This window comes from Mastigoproctus giganteus, chromosome 9 (genome assembly GCF_048544385.1).
Source record: "Mastigoproctus giganteus isolate SK-2022 chromosome 9, ASM4854438v1, whole genome shotgun sequence".
Taxonomy (NCBI): domain Eukaryota; kingdom Metazoa; phylum Arthropoda; class Arachnida; order Uropygi; family Thelyphonidae; genus Mastigoproctus; species Mastigoproctus giganteus.
Genome location: NC_143583.1, coordinates 85,668,853 through 85,693,876, shown reverse-complemented (window position 1 = coordinate 85,693,876; position 25,024 = coordinate 85,668,853). Strand labels below are relative to the sequence as shown.

At 39.8% G+C, this 25,024-nt stretch overlaps 1 protein-coding gene across 1 annotated transcript in view; it reads left to right on the top strand.

Annotated features, from left to right (window-relative positions):
- Positions 1–24,338: 24,338 nt before the first annotated feature.
- Positions 24,339–25,024, top strand: part of LOC150080515 (uncharacterized) — a 398,298-nt gene continuing 397,612 nt past the window's right edge. The window contains exon 1 of the mRNA XM_090381933.1: positions 24,339–24,441. The gene's annotated coding sequence lies outside the window, so the exon portion shown is untranslated. The remainder of the gene's footprint in view (positions 24,442–25,024) is intronic.

Sequence of the window (25,024 nt, the reverse complement as noted above, 5' to 3'; positions counted from 1 at the left end):
CTTTATCACTTATTTCCATCTTCTCTGCCAGATTTCTGCCAAATAATTCATAAGTTTCTTTTTAGCATTATCATATTCAATTGTAACATCATTTTTTAATCCCATAAAATCTAAAGAAACACCCTTACTTAAATAATAACAAAAGGTCCTATATGCCACATACAAATCAGAAGGCTGGAAGCCCGACAGAACTTAAATCGCATTAGTGGACACTGTTCTACAAAACCTAAATAATGAAAGTATCATTTGTCTCTGTATGGACAAAATTTTCTGTTTGAATTTTACATTCAAGATTTTTGTGGACCAAACATTAGCGCCATATACCACTGTGGGTACAAAGACAGCCTTATAATAAAGTACCACGGCTCTCTTTCCTAAACCCCAATCACTTCTTGCAATTCGAACAATGGCAGAGGAATATTTTTTAATCTTTTCACTTATATATTGTAAGTGCGACATAAAAGTCAACTGATTATCACTAACTAAACCCAAATGTTTAGTACAAGTAATCATAGGGATACGTTTACCATCCAATTTTACTACAGCAGGTCTTTCAATATCTAGTTTGCCTTTAACGAACCTTATGACTGTTTTCTTATTTGAAATCTTAAGTTTATGTTCTTCAGACATCTTAAATAAACTGTTCATGACTTGCGAAGCAGTCTCTTCTAATTCTCGCTTGGATCTACCAGGAACGCAGACCACCAGATTATTAGCATATGCAATTCTATGACAGTTAATAATTGTCTTCTGTAACCATAAATTCAGCATAAGGTTCCAGAACATGAGACCCAGGACAGAGCCGTGGGGACACCCACGACTAACGAATTTAGAATAAACCATATGCTGAGAACTGATTACTATTTTTTTACCAGTGAGATATACAAAAGATCTGGGAATTTTACTTGTCTAAAGGAACAAAGTATGCTGTCATGCCACACACTATCGAAGGAGCCTTCGAAATCGATGTATAGCACAAGAACGTACTTGATAGATGACTGATTAACATAATCTACTAAAATCCTTTATAGCATCATCAGCCGAACACTTTTTTTTTAAACCATACTGAAATTGCTGCTGAACTTCTTTTTGAAATAACCAATCAGTCAACCTGTGTAATAATAATATTTCATAAATTTTTGCCATATTAGACAATAAAGAAATTGGCCAATAACCCCTAGGTTCAGTAGCCTCTCTGCACGACTTTGATAACAATTTCACCAAGGCAGCTTTCCAAAATCCTGTAAAAACATAAGCAATATTTTCAGACCAGAGCAGCAAAGCAAAAGGCTCAAGCTAATGGAAGTGCTGTGGCTCAGAGCAGAACTGAGGGGGGCAGTTGTCCTCTGACTGACAGCCTTATAAAATGCACTGTTTGCTTGATGTTTGCAGAGCAATCGGGTACGGGACATGATACTGCCAAGGGGGATGTCTTTGTGTGTGCGCGATGCAAGGAGTGTATCGATATCAGACAACAACTCGGCGTTCTTGGGGGCCTATATGAGAGCTTGAAGGACAGGGTGGATGCCCTCGAAGAAACTAAATTGAGGGGCCCATCAAGCTCTCAGCTGCCCACATCAACGCCAGAGCTTGCACTTGGGCATCGCGTGACACAGAGACAACCCCTAAGGCAGAATGCGCTGGTCCCGAAGGAACTAGTAGTTGTTGATGGCTCTATTGTCAGGGAAACGGGGAATATGCTTTGTAAAAAAGATAGGTGGAACAGGACCAGGGTATGTCTGCCAGGGGCAAAGGTTGATGACGTTGTAGAGCGAATACTATCTTTTAAGGGCACAATAGGTGATATAGTTGTAAACGTTGGCACTAATAATATTAAGAGTAGGAGACCGGCAGAATTACTTAACAAGTACAGGTCACTGTTGAACAAAAGCCGAGAATTAGGGTTGAATTTGAAAGTGTCTGCAATTCTGCCCAGACACGATAGGAGGGAGTATATGATGAGAGCCTTGTCGATCAATTCGGCCCTGGAAAGATTGTGCAAGGCTCAAGGGGTAGAATTTTTTTCAGCCTGGACTGTACTTGTTAACAGGAGAGATTGCTTCTACAGGGATGGGATACACTTAAATAGAAAGGGTGCAAGAATATTTGCTGATGCTATCGAGGCAGTGTTAGGTGGGTCGGAAAACTGCTAGCTTCGGGGGAGACAAAGACCAATAGATTGACAGTAGCCACTGGCAGAGGTGAAAGAGATTCTTGCACTGCTTCTATTAGAATGAGCAGAAGCCTGAAAAACAAGATGCATGGTATTTCAGAGACTGCTGGGAGCCATTGCGGTACAAGTAAACACATGGGTTGTGTTAGGGTAGCTAAGAATAGAAACAGGTGCAGGTATACTTGCGTGTACACCAATGCTAGGAGTTTAGTAAATAAATTTGATGAATTTGAGGTATTGCTCAAAACATCAAAGGCAGATATTGTTGGGATATCAGAGACGTGGTGTCACACAGATATAAGGGATGCAGAACTGGAATTTGGGGAGTACAACGTCTACAGAGGGGATAGACAGGATAGGAAGGAGGGAGGGGTTATGCTATTAGTTAAGAAACACATAAAAACCGAGGAAGTGAAGCCAGTCGACATCGCTGGACAGTGCAGTGTGGAGTCAGTTTGGTGTGACATAAACATTGGGAGATCAAAATTGAGAGTAGGAGTGTGCTATAGGCCTAATGACTCTGATGAGTATAATAAGGAACTGTACAGGGAAATAGAGTGGGCCAGTAAATCAGAGTGTCTTATAATGGGAGATTTTAATTTCCCAGATATTGACTGGAATTTGGGGGCTGGTTACTCACACACTAGCAGGGCTTTTGTGGATTTATTGGATGATTGTTTTCTACATCAGCATGTTCGGGAGGCAACTAGAGGGAGTAATACTCTTGATTTGATTATCAGCAGTGATTCTTCATGCATTAAGAATCTGCAGATAAATGAACCACTAGGTGGCAGTGATCACAGCGTGCTGAAGTGGGATTTACTCAAAGAGGTAACTACCATTAGGGGTAAAGGGAAGGGTTATTGCTTTCGTAAAGGCGACTACGATGGACTGAGACAGTATTTAAATTCTATACAGTGGGACCAACTGATGATGTGACCAACAGCAAATTCAAAATGGGAAGCATTCAAAGAACTTATCTTGGAAGCTACTAGGCTTTACATACCAACTAAGAAATATTGTTCAAGGTTTAGGCCAAAATGGATGTCAGATGAACTAATGAGGCATATGGCAGAGAAGAAAAATGCATGGGATACATACAAATTAACACATGACACAGAAGCCTATGATAGATACAAGTTGATATGCAACCAAGTTACAAAGGAGGTTAGGCAGGCGAAGGCAGATTACGAGAAATCCTTGGCAAGGGATGCAAAGAAAAACAGCAAAGAGTTCTTTACTTATGTAAACTCTAGAAGGAAGGGGATGAATCAGATTGGTCCACTTGATATTGATGGGTCAAGTGTTGATGATCCTGCTCAGGTAGCTAACAAACTAAATGAATATTTTGCATCGACATTCACACATGAGGAGTTATTCAGCGAGGGGAATGCCAGAGGTGTATTCAACTCTAGCAGTAAGCTACAGAATCTTGAAATAACTGGGAGTAAAGTGGAGGAGAAACTGTTGAAGATAAACACAAGAAAGGCACCCGGGGTGGATGGGATCTATCCAGTTATATTAAAGGAGGCAGCAAAGGAAGTAAGCAAACCCTTAGCCATAATTATGAGAGCTTCCTTAGACTCAGGGGAGGTACCCATAGACTGGAAATGTGCAAATGTGACCCCAATTCACAAAGGAGGATCAAAGGCTGACACAAGTAATTATAGACCTGTGAGCTTAACTTCATTTATAAATACAGAAAACAATAATGGACCCAACACTGAGCCCTGAGGGACTCAACTAATAACATCAGGAAAATAACATAAGGAAAATTAATGGAGGCACTGGTTAAAGAAGCACTGCAGGATCATTTAGACAAGACTTCAGTTATAGCTCAGACACAGCATGGTTTTGTTAAGGGGAAGTCTTGCCTGACCAACTTGATTGGATACTATGATGGAGTCACAAAAGAACTGGATGCAGGGAATAACTTTGATATTATATCCTTGGATCTTAGAAAGGCTTTTGATACTGTTGCACATGGAAGACTGCTACACAAATTGGAGCAGTGTGACATTGGAGGCAAATTGCTGCTATGGATAAAGGGGTGGTTGAGGGGGAGAAGACAGAGAGTGGTAATCAATGGACACTGCTCATCGTGGACTGATGTTATTAGTGGAGTCCCTCAGGGCTCAATGTTGGGTCCATTATTGTTTTCTGTATTTATAAATGATATTGATGATGGTATATCGGGCTTAATGTCCAAGTGTGCAGACGATACAAAGGTTGGCAGGGTTGTCAAGGACACTACTGACACTATGCTGCTGCAACAGGATCTGGAAAGGTTGAGCAGATGGGCTGAGAGGTGGCAAATGAAGTTTAACATTGACAAATGTAAAGTACTACACATGGGAAACAGCAACCCCAGAGCAACGTATCAACTCTGTGGTACTACCCTGACAGTGGTAGAGAATGAAAGGGACTTGGGGGTGGTTGTGCAGGCAGATATGAAGTTCTCTGAGCAGTGCAGACGGGCTGCAAGAGTAGCTCATGGAGTATTGTCAATGATATACAGGAATTTTTCCAGCAGGGATAAGGAGGTGATTATTCCATTGTATAAGGCAATGGTCAGGCCACACCTAGAGTACTGTATACAGGTCTGGAGGCCTCATTTCAAGAAGGATGTAGAGCTGCTGGAACGAGTACAGAGAAGGGCAACAAGATTAGTGAATGGAACAAAGGGGTGCTCTTACGAAGAAAGGCTTAAATTTTGCAAATTACAGTGTCTGGAGACTAGGCACCAGCGAGGTGATCTGATAGAGGTGTATAAAGCCTTGAATGGTTTAAGCATGCTCAATGCTGATGGGATTCTTCCTCTAGCTCAGAAAAATCACCTGAGAGGGCATAAATTCAAATTGAGGAAAGACAGATGTAGGATAGACGTGCGGAAATTTGCCTTTAGCCAGCGGGTGGTTGGTTGGTGGAACAGACTTCCATGCCTTGTGGTGGAGGTTGATAGCCTAAATAAGTTTAAGGCTCAGCTGGACAGGTATTTTAAACGAACAGAGGGGTGAAGTGGAAGTGGGTTTTTTTTTTTTTTTGGCTGATGTTGCATAAGCTTGCTTTCTTGCATCAAATGCCTCTACTAATGCTAATGCTAATGCTAATATAACATTTATTATTATTATTAGCCGTATGGTGCAAGTAAGTCTGAGGCTTATGCTGCACTAGTCAAAAATGTTTTTTTTTCTAAATTACCCCAAGAGAAAGAGAGAGAGAGAGAGACACACACAGAGGGCGGGGGGGGGGGGGATCACCAAAAAAAAAAAAAAAAGAATGATGTTATCCAGCTCAGGACCCTGGGTGTTCCAAGCCCATACTCACCCGATGTGAGCCCCTAAAGATATTGAACAGTAAATGTGGGTAAACATCTAGAAACTTAATAATAACAATAATCTCTATTAAGTCCAAACCAGTTGTTTTGTGTATGTTGATATACTGACAAACCTGTTTTAAATCTGCATCAGTAAATAGCAAATGATCTGCAGGACCTTTATAGTTACTGTTCAAATACCATATTTCTGGCTGCTTTTTATTGTCTTTAGCCGGAACATCCTCAGGAAAAAGATAGTCAGATATTAACTGAACAGTCGACAACCAATCCTTCGTTTCACATTCCCCCCGTTTCACTGTGGACATCAAAGAAGTGAAATGTAATTTGTTAGTCACTAATTTATATACGAGGCCCCAGGGGTCAGTATTTCCAACCTCTGAACTGAGTTCTTCCCAGAATCTAGTTTACTTTCAATAATGGCTTTCTGGTATTGCCTCCTTTTATTCCTGTAAACCTCATTAAAAAAAAAAAAGATTCTACCACTCCCCAAGACCTATGTCTCTGAAATTGTCTCCTTGCCTGAACATTTCTGTTCTTAATCGTTCCTCATTCCACCTCTCGAATCTTTCTTCTCTTCCTAGCCGAATTACACGATTCTCTTAACAGCATATTTGAATGTAAAATGCATATTCCTCTGCACTCAATCCACTGCTACTTCTAAAGTCCTGAGAATTAATGTCTGTATTAAGCCGACCGGGATAGCCGGGTGGGTAAAGTGCCTGCCTGCCAACCCAAAGGTCGCGGGTTCGAATCCCGCCTCGGGCTTGGATCAAAGTACTGCAAAAACCTTAGGAGGTGCATTATGGCCACAGAAGCCGATGTACCAACAACTACCCAAAAGAAAAAAAAAAAAAAAAAAGTCTGTATTAAGAGAATCAAAAAATTTATTCCAATTAATTGACTTATAACTAAACCTCAGTCTTTCTAACAAAGATTGATTAACAGCACTCTTATCATAATCTAATTTCAACTTAAACACTATTGAGCTATGATCACTTGTAGTATATTCAGAAATAACTCTCCAATTGCACAATCTCTGTAATAGCCTATAAGAGGCCAGCATAACATCAATGTTTGACTGGCCATGTAAGTTATCAGTGGTGTACAATTCGCCATCTACATTAATAACTACTAAATCATGAGAAAAAATAAAATCCTCAAGACTTACATCACCTGTGCCTGCCGTACAACCAGTACACACGCCCTTCAGGTCCTTGCTGGGGCCCTCCCTCTGGACCTTGAGATAATCCGCTGTGGTATGTCTTATTAAATTGCCAAGGGATTGCCCTGCACCTTTTTGAATTTCGCCATAGACCCAACAGCGAATCAGAAGGCAGAGAAAACTAGACTCCAAAGGCATCTACAGCAGGCAGGGCAGGATCGGTGGACTGCATCGAAAAAACGCGAAATCACAAAAAAGTTCTTACCCAGTATTGACAGGGTGTGTCCAAACTCCCAACTTTGTTCCATCCCGGACTATTCACAACTTACCTATTGACCGGCCACGGATCATTCAACGTAAAATTAATCAACTTAGAGATCATCGAGTGCACCTGCCGGGAGGCAGAGACCTGCCACCACATTGTGTTTGACTGTACCCATTATGAGGACCTTCGCTGCCGGTTAATGACAACAATCACTTACTTCCCGCGGAATCTGGAATCACATCTCCAACATGTCCTCGACTCACCAGAAGAGTACAAGGCTTTTACTAAGTATGCACAGGAAATTTTTGCCCGACACAGGACATTAATTGCCATCCACAGAGACCACTAGCATGGACCTTACTGATGAACGCCATGAAATTGACTATATGACTAAACTGAACGGAAATGGACAAACTACCTAGACCAACTGACATGACATAAATAACCAACAAAATAAATACTTCTAATGAAAGGCAACTGAAAAATGACATCACCCAACTTGACAACCCGGGACTTGAAACTGTTAGCTCATGGACAGTAACATGGACCTTTTAAATGCATGCCATGGAACACTTACCAGAAATTGACAAACCATTTGGAAGAACTGACAAAATAATGATTCTTTCAATGAGACACAGAGGGATCAACACCTGTGACTTTGTCATATTAGAGGCAACTAAACTGGACCTGACCTCTCCAGACAATGGCCATTGATAAGGCAAGGAAGATCCAAGAAACACCCGAGGAAGCCAAATAACACCAAATGCCAGCCTCCTGAAAGTACTTCTTGTCTGGGTTAATGGATCCATTACCTGACAGTGACTGTTGACATTAGCGACCTGAACGAGGCACTCTTGCCCAGTTCACTTTTAATTCCCATCCCTTGGGCAGGGGGGACGGTTTTCCGTCTCCCCTCCCTGCTCCCTTCTTTTCTCCTGGTGGGGCTTGTCTCCACTGACTCTCTCCACCGCCATTTGTTTGTTTTTGTCCCACGATGCATCCAGGCGCCATCACTTTCCCAGGCCATCTACATGGTGCAACAAGAAACGTGATTCATCGGACCAGACGACCTTCTTCCAATCACTCAAGGTCAAGTTTCGATGTTCCCGTGCCCATTGTAGGCGCTGTTGCCGGTGAACCGTGGTTAGCATGGGCACCTCCTGAAAATGGGGCTACGTAGCCTGTGGCTACGTAGCCCCATTTTCAGGAGGGTTCGATGTACTGTGTTTTGTAACATATTACTCCCATCACCAGTATTCTAATTACCGGCGAGTTGCGCCACAGTCGCTCTTCTGTTGCCACGTACCAATCGGGAGAGCCTTCGCACACCTTGGGCAGCGATGAGCCGGTGGTTCGTGGTTAGTACCTACTGACCACTTTCAGTTGGTACTAACCACAGCTGACCGTGAGCATCCCACAAGCCGTGCCGTTTCGAATATGCTCTGACTCATTTGTATGACCATTACAATTTGGCTTTTGTTAAACTCGCTTAAGTGCGCTGCCTTTTCCATCCGAAGAATAAGAGTAACACTGATTAACAGAGCTCAGTATCAGGTGTTTTTTATACGGTGTCCCGACCCGCGCCGTAGTTCACCTGCAGTTGCTTCGATTTGCATAACGATTCGCTGGTCATAATGTTTTGGCTCATCGGTGTAAATATAAAACTTCATAAAAATCTGTAAAACAATTCGTGAAAAAAAAATGTAATTTTGAAATTAAGCTTCAAGTAAATTTCATTGATCTTAAAAGGTAGAAAGATCATCGTATCGTATGTGAACTTGTCTTCGGCGGCACCCAGGCTAATGCCCATCTCCACCTTGTATCTTGTTTATTCATGTGGATCTTCCACATATAGGCCTGCATTGTAAATGTGTCAGTGTAAATGTAGTGTAGTGTAATGTTCGTGTTTTTGGCAGGCCACTTAGCTACCAGGGCATCCGCTATCTGGCATGCGAAGCCGAAACCGGGTCCACTAAACCTTCTATGCTGTAAGCACACAAACCCGCATCCAATGAGTAGTAGTGCAAGGCTGATGGGTGCCCACAATCCCGCTCCCAGGCCGCGCACACCCAAGGAGCCAGCAAAAAAAAAAAAAAAAAAAAAGAAAAAAAAAAAGTGTTTAACAAACCTGCAAGATTGATATCCAGCATCAGCAAAATCTGCTCGACACCTGCGGGAAAAAAAAAAAAAAAAAACCGTACATACCCGCAATAGTGCAAATTAGTATTATCTTCCTGATATATAAGAATATAAAGACTCGTGCGAATCTGTTAAACATTGAGCTAAATACTCGCTCACTCATTGCATTTGAGGCAAAGCAAAAACAAAATTAATATTTTTTTCTGTATTACATACTTCGTACGCATTTAAAATTTTTATCCAACCATCTGTGGTATTTTTGAGGTGTTTTGTCGCAATTTGTCTACGGAATGATTTCAACAGAACACATTCTTCATACAGCAAATCGATACTGATATTGGGAATTTTAAATAAAAAAAGTTTGCTGCCTAAGCCTTAAACCATTACAAGGAAATAAAAAAGAAGTCAAGCAGAATGTAAAAGGTTACAAAATAAGCATAATATGAATATTCTACAACCCTCTTTGTAAATAGGATAGAATGTCGTATTTGAGTCTTTAATTAAGGGTGCATTTCAACAACAACTTTATCATCAGTTAATTCTTTCTTCCTAAATAATCATCTCAACAGGGTGTTTTATGATTTCTGCTTTTTTCAAATGTTAAAAAAGGGGTATCTTGGAAATTTTATTATACAGGGGAAAACGGTTATTTGGGCCACCGGTTAATCGGGGCAGCCGTTTATTTGGGACAAATCTTAAAAAAACAGAACCCAATAGAGAAAATAGCCAGGGTTTACTTCGCTTAATTGGGACAAAATGCCGTTTAATCGGGGCAGGAGACCGCAGCACTGAAGATTACCCTACGATTGTCTCCGACCGTACCACGTAGTTTGGTCGGATTTCTGGAGGTCACAACCATAAAAAAATTAGCAGTCACCCGTTTATTGGGCTTTTATGTTAGTGCAATCTATCATAAACGGATAGTAAACTCGATCTTACTGAATTTGCGATAATACCGACAGCTGGAATTCTGTGGGGTTATTATGGTGAAATGTGTTTACACTTCCATGGAATCTTCAATAATATAAAAAAAATAATTTTCAGAATCTTCTCTTCATTCCTATTTTTAAAGCTTTGTAACTCGTTACTCCGTTTTCATTTGCGCGTATCGTGTTACTTGCAGTTTGTGTGCCGTGTTCTTTGTTATTGATTGCTTATCTTTTTACTGTTTAAATTTTAACCCCCACCCACAAATATCAGTGAACAGAAATGTCAACTAGTTTAGTTAGTATGTACATATTACAGTACGTATTAATTATTCCGATTATCACGTATATTCTTCTGATTTTCGCGTATCATTTAATTTTTTAATTGGTAAGGTAATAAAGGGCAAATTTGTGCTTAATATATCTTTACTTTTATAGCTTGTGGATAATATTCCTCCTATTTTCGCTGTTTAATAGAATTAAAATTCAATTCACAAACGTGATCACAATGACCGGAGCTGACTACACATCGTATAGTGAACGGTACTTTACTATGGTGAGTTCGTCGTAACGTGATTTGATTGTACAAAGTGTAAAGTGTAAAGTGTTCATTGTCTAACGGCCCAAGGGGTTTCTCCCATCTCCGTGTTGTGTACTCTGTTTGTGAAACACAGAACTCTGTGAAGGCCAGAGATTTTAAGAAGTGTAAGGTACACGTTTATGTTGTGTTGTTCCTCTGACCTTTTAGCCGTTGGGCCCCTAGTGGGACCCCCCGTTGCCCACACTTATCCCCGAGGAGGCAGGTCAGGCATAGAGGGGTCACATTAGATGTAAGTACTCTGGCAGGCCCTGCCACCTAATTTCCTAAGATTTCAGGGGCAAGGGCCTAAAAAACAAATAAATAAATAAAATAAAATAAATAAATAAATCAATAAAAAAAATAAAAATAAATAATAAATAAAAGAAAATAAATAAATAAAATAAAATAAATAAATAAATCAATAAAAAAAATAAAAATAAATAATAAATAAAAGAAAATAAATAAATAAAAAAATAAATAAAAAATAAATAAATAAAAAAAAATAAATAAAAAAATAATAAAATAATAATAATAATAATTATAATAAAATAAAAAATAAAATAAAATAAAATGCATATGATTGTACAGTGAATTAATTGTAAAGGGAGGGTACATTGTATTTTTAACTATTTACATGAAACTTCGGATAATTGTGGCAGCAGCAGCTTAATCGGGCCAAAATGCACTAGTCCCGATGTGTCCCAAATAACCGGAATCGACTGTACTTCCAAAAGTGGTACGTCTGACATCTTGTAACGTTGTATATGTGTCATTCTCTTTGAGGAAAGCTGAGGCGAAATGAATTGCCACAGTACATCCTCCTCTTCAGATTTTGAAGAAGATTTAGAAAATGCGCGCACTTTTCTTATAGTCGAGAAAACAAAAGAGTACGCAATGGATACACGACATCAATTTAGCATTAGCATTAGTAGAAGCATATGATGAAAGAAAGCAAGCTTATGTGCCATCAGCCAAAAAAAAAAAAAAAAAAAAAAAACACCTCAACTTCACCCCTCCGTTCGTTCGAAATACCTGTCCAGCTGAGCCTTAATTTTATTTAGGCTATCAACTTCCACAACAAGGGATGGAAGTCTGTTCCACCAACCAACTACCCGCTGGCTAAAGGCAAATTTCCGCACATCTATCCTACATCTGTCTTTAATCAATTTGAATTTATGTACTCTCAGGTGATTATTCTCAGCAAGAGGAAGACTCCCATCAGCATTGAGCATGCTCAAACCATTCAAGGCTTTATACACCTCAATCAGATCACATCGCAGGTGCCTAGTCTACAGACACAGTAATTTGCAAAACTTAAGCCTTTCTTCGTAAGAGCAACCCTTTGTTCCGTTCACTAACCTTGTTGCCCTTCTCTGTACTCGTTCCAGCAGTTCTACATCTTTCTTGAAATGAGGCTTCCAGACCTGTATACAGTACTCAAGGTGTGTCCTGACCATTGCCTTATACAAAGGAATAAAAACCTCCTTATCCCTGCTAGAAAAATTCCGGTATATCATTGACAAGACACCATGAGCTACCCTTGCAGCCCGTCTGCACTGCTCAGAGAATTTCATATCTGCCTGCACAATTACCCCCAGGTCCTTTTCATTCTCTACCACTGTCAGTGTAGTAGCACAGGGTTGATACGTTGCTCTGGGGTTGCTGTTTCCCATATATAGTACATTACATTTGTCAATGTTAAACTTCATTTGCCACCTCTCAGCCCATCTGCTCAACCTTCCAGAACCTGTTGCAGCAGCACAGCATCAGTAGTGTCCATAACAACCCCACCAACCTTTGTACCGTCTACAAATTTGGACATTAAGCTTGATATAACATCATCAATATTATTTATAAATACAGAAAACAATAATGGACCCAACACTGAACCCTGAGGGACTCCACTAATAACATTAGTCAACGATGAGCAGTGTCCATTGATTACCACTCTCTGTCTTCTCCCCCTCAACCACCCCTTTATCCCTAGCAGCAATTTGCCTCCAATGCCACACTGCTCCAATATGTAAAGCACTCTTCCATGTGCAACAGTATCAAACGCCTTTCTAAGATCGAAGTATATAATATCAAAGTTATTCCTTGCTTCCAGTTCTTTTGTGACTGCATCATAGTATCCAATCAAATTGGTCAGGCAAGACCTTCCCTTAACAAAACCAGGCTGTGTCTGGGCTATAACTGAATCCTTGTCAAGATGATCCTGCAGTGCTTCTTTAACAAGTACCTCAATTAATTTTCCTGGAACAGAAGTTAAACTCACAAGTCTATAATTACTTGTGTCAGCCTTTGATCCTCCTTTGTGAATTGGAGTCACATTTGCACATCTCCAGTCTATCGGTATCTCCCCTGAGTCCAAGAAAGCTCTTATAATTATGGCTAAGGGTTTGCTTATTTCCATCGCTGCCTCCTTTAATATAACTGGATAGATCCCATCCACCCCAGGTACCTTTCTTGTGTTTATCGTCAACAATTTCTCCTCCATTTTACTCTCAGTTATTACAAGATTATCTAGCTTGCTGCCAGATTGAATACACCTCTGGCATTCCTCTCACTGAATAACTGCTCATATGTGAATGTCGAGGCAAAATATTCATTTAGTTTGTTAGCAACCTGAGCAGGATCATCAAGAGTTGAACCATCGATATCAAGTGGACCAATTTGATTCTTCCCCTTCCTTCTAGAATTTACATAAGTAAAGAACTCTTTGCTGTTTTTCTTTGCATCATTTGCCAAAGATTTTTCGTAATCTGCCTTCACCTGCATAACCTCCTTTGTAACTTGGTTAGAGATCAACTTATATCTATCATAGGCTTCTGTGTCACGTGTTTGATTTATATGTATCCAATGCATTTTTCTTCTCTGCCATATGTCTCATTAGTTCATCTGACATCCATTTAGGCCTAAACCTTGAAAAATATTTCTTAGTTGGTATGTAAAGCCTAATAGCTTCCAAGATAAGTTCTTTGAATGCTTCCCATTTTGAATTTGCTGTTGGTAACATCATCAGTTGGTCTCACCGTATAGAATTTAAATACTGTCTCAGACCATCGTAGTCGCCTTTACGAAAGCAATATTCCTTCCCTTTACCCCTGATGGTAGTTACCTCCTTGAGTAAATCCCACTTCAGCACACTATGAACACTGCCAACTAGTGGTTCATTTATCTGCAGATTCTTAATGTATGAAGAATCACTACTGATAATGAAATCAAGAGTATTATTCCCTCTAGTTGCCCCCCGAACATGCTGAAGTAGAAAACAATCATCCAATAAATCCACAAAAGCCTTGCTAGTGTGTGAGTGACCAACGCACAAATTCCAGTCAATATCTGGGAAACTAAAATCCCCCATTATAAGACTCTCTGATTTACTGGCCCACTCTATTTAGGCTGTACAGTTCCTTATTATACTCATCAGAGTCATTAGGCCTATAGCACACTCCTACTCTCAATTTTGATCTCCCAATGTTTATGTCACACCAAACTGACTCCAAACTGCACTGTCCAGCGATGTCGACTGGCTTCACTTCCTTGGATTTTATGTGTTTCTTAACCAATAGCATAACACCTCCTCCCTTCCTATTGTGTTTATCATTTCTGTAGACATTGTACTCCCCAAATTCCAGTTCTGCATTTATTATATCTGTGTGACACCATCTCTCTGATATCCCAACAATATCTGCCTTTGACGTTTTGAGCAATACCTGAAATTCATCAAATTTATTTACCAAACTCCTAACATTGGTTATTATGAAAGTAGTGGCAAGATCCAATATTCCTTACATTTCGAGGGTACAGCTCTAAAACGGTGTTCGCAGGGCGGCCGTTAGTTAGTGCACCGAACCGAACCTATTGGTAACTGTCTAGGAGGCTAGTGTATAATCTTGCTACCTCTACTCTGCCAGAAAGTGCCGGGAGCATTGTCGTGGCCACGTTATGTCAAGGATCTGGGTATATTCTTACCACGTGTACGCCATATCCAAAAATTTCATTACTTCATACAGCATGTCCCACCCACATTTTCTTACTATTGAATACACCATGAATTGTCAAACTAATAGAACAAGCTTATCTGCAAAAAGATCTAAACCTCCCAAGCACTTCGTAATTCATTTCACAAATATACATGGTCTCAATTCTAATCTCAACGATGTCCATTTCCACTTGCAGTCTGCTAAACCCCATGTACTTTTTTTGACAGAATCTCAGTTATCGGTTGATTCAACTACTGCTCATCTCAGATGTCCAAATTATTCGCTGTATGATTCCTTTCGCCTTAAAGGTGGTACTTGTGCTTATATCCGTTCTGACATTCCCTGTCAGAGACTTGACAATTTGGAATCTCCTCTGTTTGATCTTCTCTGGCTTAAAATCTCTCTACCTCATTGTGTCAAATTCATCTGTTGTCTCTAGCGTTCTCCCAACTCCACTAATCACTTGGAGCTCTTTGACTTCCTCTCTTTGCAACTTGACTTTCTCAGTCCAACTTTCCTAACAGTAAGGTAATTTTCCTTGGTGATTTAAATGTTCACAACTCCAGCTGGCTTCTATTTTCTATTCACACCGACACAGCAGGTCGAGATGCTGAGGCTTTTGCAATTACTAACGACCTAGAACAGATTGTTCATTTACCTACAAGAATACCGGACAATCCTAATCATACAGCCAATACGCTTGATCTTTTTTTCTCAAACAACTCTTCTAAGTACACAGTCGAAGTGAGAGGTCCTTTATACACTTCCGATCACAAATTGGTGATTGTCTCCTCTCCAATGGAACCTTTACTCATGGCTATTCCCAACCTCGTGTTGTTTGGCATTACAAGAATGCAAAATGGGATGACCTGCGAGACTTCTTTTCTTCTTTTCCTTGGTCGGATTACTGTTTCAAAAGTTCTGATGTCAACGTTTGCTCAGATCGTGTCAGTAAAATTATTCTTGCAGGAATGGAATCCTTTATCCCACACTCCACTTTAAAATCTCGTCCTTTATCTAAACCTTGGTTTTCCAATAAATGTGCTAAGGCTGTTCAAGAGAAGAATGTTGCATATCGTAATTGGCTTGTATGTAATCCTTCAGTTTCATTATCTGCCTACACCAAAGCTCGCAACAATTGTAAAGCAGTTATTAATCACTCCAAATTAGAGTTTGAACAGGCTAAGAGTAGAAAACTTGCTTCTTGCCCTAATGGTAGCCGAGCATTCTGGTCTCTTGCCAAAGCTATTGGCCGCAACTTTTGCCCATCTCTGCTCCCACCTCTGTCCAAACCAGATGGTTCTGTTGTCACTTCAGCCAAGGATAAAGCTGACCTGCTAGCATTCCATTTTTCTTCCAGCTCATGTATTAAAGATCTGGGTATAACACCTCCCACCATTCCCAACACGCTCCATTCAATGCCTCCTGTGGCCTTCCGTCAAACGGATATCAGAAGGATTTTGATGAATCTTGATGCTAAGAAAGCTCCAGGTCCTGATGGTATTTGTCCACTTGTTCTGAAAATCTGTGCTCCTGAACTTACTTCTATTCTTTGCCGCCTTTTTTCAATTTCTTATTCCAAAGGTGTTTTTCCTTCTGCTTGGAAATTTGCTTATATCCAGCCAGTTCCTAAAAAGGGTGACAAATCCCTCCCATCCAATTATCGTTCCCTTGCAAGTACTTCTACTCTTTCTAAAGTAATTGAGAAATCAGTTAATTGCCAACTCTTAAACTACCTAGAAACCTTCTGTCTGATCAACGATCGCCAGTATAGATTCCATCAGTGTCGATCCACCGGTGATATTCTGGCTTATGTTACCCATTTATGGACTAATTCAATGGAAAGGTTCGGTGAAACACAAGTAGTTGTTCTTGACATCTCAAAGGCTTTTAATCGCGTTTGGCATAAAGAGCTTCTAAACAAGCTTCCATCTTATGGTTTGCCAACTGTTTTTAGTAATTGGTTATCCAGTTTTCTCTCTGATCGCTCACTGAGGGTGATGGTAGATAGCTCTCTGTCTTCTAACTTCTACACTAATGCCGGTGTCCCCCAAAGGTTCAGTTCTTTACCCCACTATTTTCCTTTTGTATATTAATGACCTTCTTCCATCGACTGGAAATCCTATCCATAGTTTTGCCGATGATAGCACATTGCACCCCACTTTCCATTTTGAGAAACCTTGTGCTGCTCAATCAGCTTCAACTTCTCGAAAATCTGCTACCAATTCCTTAAATGGCGGTCTTCAATTAATTCTCCAGTGAGGCAAAGACAAGTTAGTTGATTTCAACCCTTCTAAAACTCACACTTGTCTTATATCTCTCAAAAAGGATTCTTCTGCTCCTATGCTTATCTTTAGTGACACTCCGATTTCTAGGCAAAATGATATATCTGTTTTGGGGATTATCCTGATTTCTAATCTCTCTTGACACAAACACATTACAAATATTGCTTCCTCTGCATCTAAAGTAGCCGAGTGGGCAGGAGCGGGAGTGCAGTAGCACACGCTCTTTGAGTAGACTGGGGTTCAAGCCCCTGACTGCTGAATACGGTCGATCTGCCAACCCGCACTGGACCAGCGTGGCAGATTATGGTCCATTTCCCTCAGATTGAATTGTTGAGGAGGCTTCCATCCTGCAGTGGGTTGATAATGGCTGCACTTTACTTTTTTTTTTTACTGCATCTAAAAAAACTTGGTTTTCTCTTTCGCTCTCGGAGTTACTTTTCTTCCAGACAGCTGCCCACTCTGGATAAATCGCAAATCCGTCCTGCCATGGAATATTGTTCCCACATCTGGGGTTGTGAACCCAAAACCTCTCTCAGGCTTCTTGATTCCATTCAGAAGAGGGCAGTTAGGTTAATTAATGATTCATCTCTAACAGAGTCTCTCCACACTCTTTCTCATAGACGTACTGTTTCTGCTGCATGCCTCTTCTACAGATACTTCGATGGGCACTGTTCTTCTGAATTGGCTTCTATAATTCTTTCTCTCTGTTTCAAAACAGTCCGAACACGTGCCGCCACCAGGCAACAGCCATTTACTCTCCAATTTCGAACCGACAGAACGAACTTTTCATCTTCGTCATTTATTCATTCAACTGCCGTTTTCTGGAACAACCTTCCTTCATACATATTTCCTGAAAATTACAATCTACAGAAGTTCAAGTCCAATGTCAACAAATATCTTCTTTCTTCTTCTCAGCCTCCAACCCAAGCACGGTACTAAGTACTATAGGTTCTAATACCTCTCGTGTTTGGGGTTCACATAAAAAAAAAAACACGCAAGTATACATGCACCTGTTCCTATTCTTATCTACCCTAACACAACCCATGTGTTTTCTTGTACCGCAATGGCTCCCTGCAGTCTCTGAAATATTCTGCATCCTGTTTTCCAGGCTTCTGCTGATTCCAATAGAAGCAGTGCAAGAATCACTTTCACCTCTGCCAGTGGCTACCCTCCTTGTATCCCCCCAAGCTAGCAGTTTTCCGACCCAGTTAACACTGCCTCACTAGCATTAGCAAATATTCTTGCACCCTTTCTATTTAAGTGTATCCCATCCCTGTATTAGCAGTCTCTCCTGTTAACAAGTACTGGCCAGGCTGAAAAAAATTCTACCCCTTGAGCCTTGCACAAACTTTCCAGGGCCGAATTGATCGACAAGGCTCTCATCATATACTCCCTCCTATCGGGTCTGGGCAGAATTTCAGACACTTTCAAATTCAACCCTAATTCAAGGCTTTTTTTCAACAGTGACCTGTACTTGTTAAGTAATTCTGCTAGTCTGCTTTTTTTTTTTTTTTTTTTTTTCGTTAGTTGTTCGCGTATGGGCTTCTGTGGCCATATTGCACCTCCCAAGCTCTTTGCATTTTGTTCTCTGATCCAAGCCCTGGGCGGGATTCGAATCCGCGACCTTTGGGTTGCCAGGCAGGCACTTTACCCACCCAGCTAGTCTGGGCGGCGCCGGTCTCCTACTCTTAATATCATTAGTGCCAACGTGTACAAGTATATCTCTAGGGGCTCACATCTGGTGAGTATGGGCATGGCACACCCAGGGTCCTGAGCTGAATATCATCATTATTCTTCTCTTTCTTGGTGATTCCGTTTTCTTTTGCTCTCTCTCAGGTTGGCTCAGGATTTTTTTTTTTTTTTTGGCTGGTGCAGTATAAGCCTCAGGCTGCCTTGCACCATATAGCTAATAATAATAATAAATAATAATAATAATATCACCTTTTGTGCCCTTAAAAATGATATCCGCTCTAGAACGTCATCAACCTTTGCCCCTGGCAGACATACCCTGGTCCTGTTCCACCTATCCTTTTACAAAGCATGTTCCCCGTTTCCCTGACAATAGAGTCACCAACAACTACTAGTTCCTGTGGGACCAGCGCATTCTACCATGGGGATTGCCGCTGTGTTGCGTGATGACCAAGTGCAAGCTCTGGGGTTGATGTGGGCAGCTGAGAGCTTGATGGGCCCCCTCAATTTAGATTCTTCGAGTGCATCCACCCTGTCCTTCAGGCTCTCATATAGGCCCATAACTATGCTGAGTTGTCGCCTGATTTCGTTACACTCCTTGCATCGCGCACACACACACAGACATCCCCCATGGCAATATCATGTCGCGTACCTGATTGCTCCATAAACATCATGCAAGCAGTGCATTTTAAAAGGCTGTGATTCAGAGGGCAACTGCCCCCCCCTCAATTCTCCCCTGAGCCACAGCACTCCCATTAGCTTGTGCCTTTTGCTTTGCTGCTCTGGTCTGAGTCAAGAAACTGGAAGAGAACAGAAAAAGGCGAATTCCATCATTTACTGCAGGAATTAGTAGAAGATGAAATCGTTTCACGATGTACTTACGGATGAATAAAGAAGAATTTAATTTCCTATATAATCCAATTAAGGATGAGATTCAAGCCCAAAATACGCAATTTCGAAATTCAGCGCTAAGGAAAAATTAATTATATGTTGAAGGAAAGTTAAAATACTGCAAGTTTGATTTTGAATAACGACTTATTCTGTCAAAATACGAAACAAAAAGTTTGAATGAAATTTAATAACAACAAAAAACTACTTCTCAACCCTAAACATTGAACTTTTAAGAAATTTGTTTTAGTTGTGCAAATTGAAATGATCGACTTGTTCGTCCTCTCAATTTGTAATTCTGTTGGACTATTTTCCTACTTTTGCCATTTTTGAGCGTCCCTGTGACTGGACATTTGCGATGAGTATGCTGAGTAGTTGGTTGAAGTGAAGGGTGCTTCGGAATAGGCACAGGAACAACGTCCTTGATGTTGTTGTTATATGTTTTCGGATATTCTTACTTGTGCGCTCAGAACAGATTATTTACTTCTCGGCCTTGAAGCCCGACGTGTTAATTTGTGAATAGAGCCAATTACAACACTGCGTGTCCGAGCAATAAAATAATGCTTCCCCACATTTGACGTTAGATATGTATACCAGTGAAGTCTCGTGAAGTGATAATAGTGTGTTTCCGCCCTTATTACAGACAATCGTTTCCGTTTATGGAATACTCTCCTACAATAATCCTGAAACAAAGCAACATTGTGAAATCTACACAGCCATTCCGTTTCAGTACCCCTGCTTAATTCAAACAAATTATATCTCAAAATACATCTGTATTCCTCATAAATTGGGCAGTCATACAAGACGTGCACCCAAGTTTCTGGAGACCTACAAGAACACAGGGGACCTGTTTCCTAGCCTTAGTCACACAATTTGGATTTTAATGAACCGTGTCCAGTAAGCAAGTACGAGGTTTACATCGTTGGATAAAACCATTTATTACTTTTACCCACATTAAAATCTACATCTAGAATGAACAACTTGGTGACTGCTCTAGTATCACTTGTATACTCCAGTATCTACATCTAGAATGAACAACTTGGTGACTGATCCAGTATCATCGGTGTTGCCATATTTCTTGTAATTTTAACAATATATTTTTTCCTCAGTTTTTCTACCAACCAAAATATTATTTGTTATACACATAAATGTGATCTGTTTTCCTCTTAAAAAAAAATAACTAAATGCCCTATATATGAGAAACAAATCTAAAGGTAAGGCACCGGCAATGACTTGCAACGCATTTGTGGATACTGTTTTGCATACTCTTAAAATAGTTAGCAGCATGGATCTTTGTACTGAATTAACTTTATTTCTAATTCTAATCACACTTAACCTCCTAAACCAAACGGATGCCGCATAGGCCACTATCGGTAAAAAATGGCCTTATAGTAAAAACTGAGGACCCGTTTACCACGCCCCCAGTCTTTCCTTGTAATCCTAACAATTCAGGCCCTAAATTTCCTAATATAAATATAAAAATGATCTAAATACGCGGTAAAAGACAATTTATCGTCTAAAATGATCCCTGCGTATTTGACTTGAGGAACCAGAGGTATTTGCTTTCCATTGACAACCAATCTGGGAGGCCTGTTGTAATCTAACTTTCCCTTAATCAGCATCATCACAGTTATACTTGAAGAAATCCTATGTTTATTATTAGAAGTCCATTTTACCAAACTCTCAACAGCCACCCCAATTTTATTTTGTATATCTTGTCTGGATCTGTCTTGAACACCCAAAACTAAATCATCTGCATAAGCAATTTTATGGCAGTCTACACAATCTTTTTCTAACCACATGTTCAGAACTAGGTTCCAAAATATTTGTCTTAGCACTGATCCTTGAACGCACACCCTATTAACTTCCCTCTCATATTTTATGTGCTGAGACCTAACCGTTATCATTCTTTGACTCAAATAACTTTTGATGGTCTTATACAGCCGGTCTGGGCAATTTAAAGCCCCCCAACGATAGAAGCACTTTCGTGCCAAACAGTATCAAAGGCGCCCTCAAAATCAATAAAGAGGTCCAAAAAATACTTCCAACTGGATTGCAAACTGAAATCAATCAAATTATGAATGCGTCTTCTGTGGAGCACTTCTTTTTAAATCCAAACTGAAATGGAAAATCTTACTTCCTATTTAGAAATGAAGTTTCCAATCTCACAAATAACAACCCAAAGAACAACGGTTCATGACGCTACACAAATATAATATCTGCACTCTTTTAAATCTCTGGCATTTCCTGTGAATTGGTACACCCACAATGAAAACAACGCATAGATGGGGGAAACCCCTGGTGCCGTTTGACCCTTTCAATAACAACCTTTCAAATACCTTACCTAAATTACCCAACAAAGAAATAGGCCTGTTGCCTCTGGGATCTGTTATTGGATTACCCGGCTTTTGGATTAACTTCAAGAGAGTAAATTTCCAGATACTTGGAAATACCCCCTAAATAAAACATTTGTTATACATATTAAGTATAATGTTGTGGAATAATTCCACAGTTTTCATGATACAATTATTTTCTATTTGATCAATGCCAGGTGTTTTATTGATATTTAGTTTAGAACACACAGTCTGCAGCTCTGTACTATTAAAGAGATTAATCTCATTGCTTCCAACATATCTGCAGTTCTCCTCTTACAGTTAGCATTAGTAGAGGCATTTGATGCAAGAAAGCAAGCTTATGCAGCATCAGCCAAAAAAAAAAAAAAAAAACCACTTCCACTTCACCCCTCTGTTCGTTCGAAATACCTGTCCAGCTGAGCCTTAAACTTGTTTAAGCCATCAACTTCCACGACAAGTGATGGAAGTCTGTTCCATCAACCAATCACCCGCTGGCTAAAGGCAAATTTCCGCACGTCTATCCTACAACCGTGTTTCCTCAATTTGAATTTGTGCCCTCTCAGGCGATTATTCTGAGCAAGAGGAAGAATCCCAACAGCATTGAGCATGCTCAAACCATTCAAGGCTTTATACACCTCTATCAGATCACCTCGCTGGGGTCTAGTCTCCAGACACTGTAATTTGCAAAACTTAAGCCTTTCTTCGTAAGAGCACCCCTTTGTTCCATTTACTAATCTTGTTGCCCTTCTCTGTACTCGTTCCAGCAGCTCTACATCCTTCTTGAAATGAAGCCTCCAGACCTGTATACAGTACTCAAGGTGTGGCCTGACCATTGCCTTATACAAGGGAATAATCATCTCCTTATCCCTGCTAGAAAAATTCCTATATATCAGTTCTCTGTTATTCCGAATCTTCTGAACTTCTATCAGTCAAAAATAGTCTATCAGTTATTGTTATAATTGTAGAAAGCCAATCTGTCGATTCCCCATTATCAGAGATGATTGTGCTTATTAAATTGTTTATATTCGGTTTATTTCTAGTTAATTTAAATAGGAAACGCCAAGGATCACTATTCCCAACAGTATGAACCAGTTCCTGCCAGGTCTTAATCTTATGGTTATACAGTGTTATTCAAAATGAAGTCCCGGGTTTCAGAATTTTTTTTGGGAAAGCGCATGTGTCCTAATCATTTGTAGCCATCTCGAAAGAATGCATAATATCTCAAGTTTCGTTCACACGCTCGCGATATTCGGTATGCTGTACGGCTATCCACCAGATGGCGTTGGACGCATACCGCCGTTCGTTTGCCTGTGACGCCGGTTCTGTTCTGTTGCGACGTAGCTTCAGAATATGATGAGAAAGCTTTTACTGTGTTGAGAGTTTCAAGTAAGTAAATCTGTTACCGTTGTGCAACGCCACTTTGCTGACAGAGTGATTTTTTCTGATGAATCGACCTTCCATTTGTCGGGGAAAGTGAATAAGCAGAATGTGCGATTTCACTAAAGGCTCTCATATTGAACATTTATGAGGTATGTAAAAAAACTTCATTACTATAGTTGCATTCTGGAAATATTTCTTTCTTCCTATGTCTGCTCATGTCTCCGACTCAAACTTCAAACAATAACTGTACACATGTGTGTACAGTTATTGTTTGAAACCCCGGACTTCATTTTGAACAACCCTGTATATTGCCTTGTGATACTGCTTTCGCTTTATTTTATATAGCTAGGTAGAAAGTTCATAAGTGTTCGACCAATGACGAAGTACTAAACTATTTTATTTAGGCCACGCGAATAATTAAATTCATCTGTCGTGCTGTGTCTTATGTATGTTAATTGCGTGTGTTCTATGGTCGATTTGTCTGTTTGCTGGACGAAAAACCCCAGTTTTCTGAGGAAAAAACTTTGCTATCTACGCCTGAGACCGACTAACTCAGCCACGGAGTGAAAAAAGCCCATCAAAGTTCCCAGCGTCATCGACGGGATTCGAACCCGGGCCTTTTTCACCCGTGTAGGGAGGACGGTGACGATACCACTGTGCTACCGGCGCAGACTAGGTAGAAAGTTCAGTTTCCGATAAAAAATCACTCAAAAAATATAATTAAAAAACAGCAATGAGTTTTTGAAACGTGATTTTGGGGGCTCCCCTTCGATCGCCGCTCTAAGCAGATGCCTTTTTTTTTTTGCCTACAGGATAACGTGCCACTGTGGGGTTTGAATATACTGAAACCCTTCCCCCAATCTCTCATATCTACCCAGGGGCTCACATCTGTTGAGTATGGGCTTGACACACCCAGGGTCCTGAGCTGGATATCACCATTCTTCTCTTCCTTGGTGATTCCCTTTTATTTCTCTCTCTCTCTCTCTCTGGGTAGTTCAGGAATTTTTTTTTTGGCTGGTGCAGCATGAGCCTCGGGCTTATTTGCACCATATGACTAATAATACTGTAATAATAATAAAAATATTCACTACATTGCTGTATTTTGTGATCTGCTTTTTTTTTTTTTTGTGTTGCTATTTAGCTGCTATTTTGTGGTTTAGATTTCTAGGTGGCGCTATCCTTCATGTTAAGTATGCTACGCTTAGGATGGCAACCGTAACGGGGATTTGAAGAATTTTTTTCAGAGTTGAATTTTTCATCTTTTATCTTTTTAAGAAGTGAGTAAATATAATTAAAGATAATTTCGTGACATATATACTCATATTTATTTTGGCTATGCCAGCTAACACCAGAATCTAGATTTTTCCATTTGTCTTTATAGTATTTCTTTTCCCCATTGTAAACTTATTCACATGCTATTTAGAAATACTGTTTTGTTTGGTATATTTATAATGTTTTTATTTAATATATATAAAAATGTTTTCAGTGTTATGAAACATTTGATCGAGTGTTTTCTTAATTCCCTTTATTTGTTATCTTCATCTAGTTATATAAGGTTTATGATATGAAAGATATACATTTTGACACTGATTCATTTGTGATATGAAAACTTATTCCTTTATCAGTGGATATTTAATCTTTATATATATATATATATATATATATATATATATATATATATATATATATATATATATAAAGATTATATATATATATTCATGCAATGAATATATATATATAATCTTTATGAGTGCCTCCCTCAGAATAGCATGTACATTGGTAACACTAAAGCTTTTACAGCTGTTTTTTTACATTATTTTATATACAGGCCATCAGTATCATCTTTTCAGTTGTAACTAA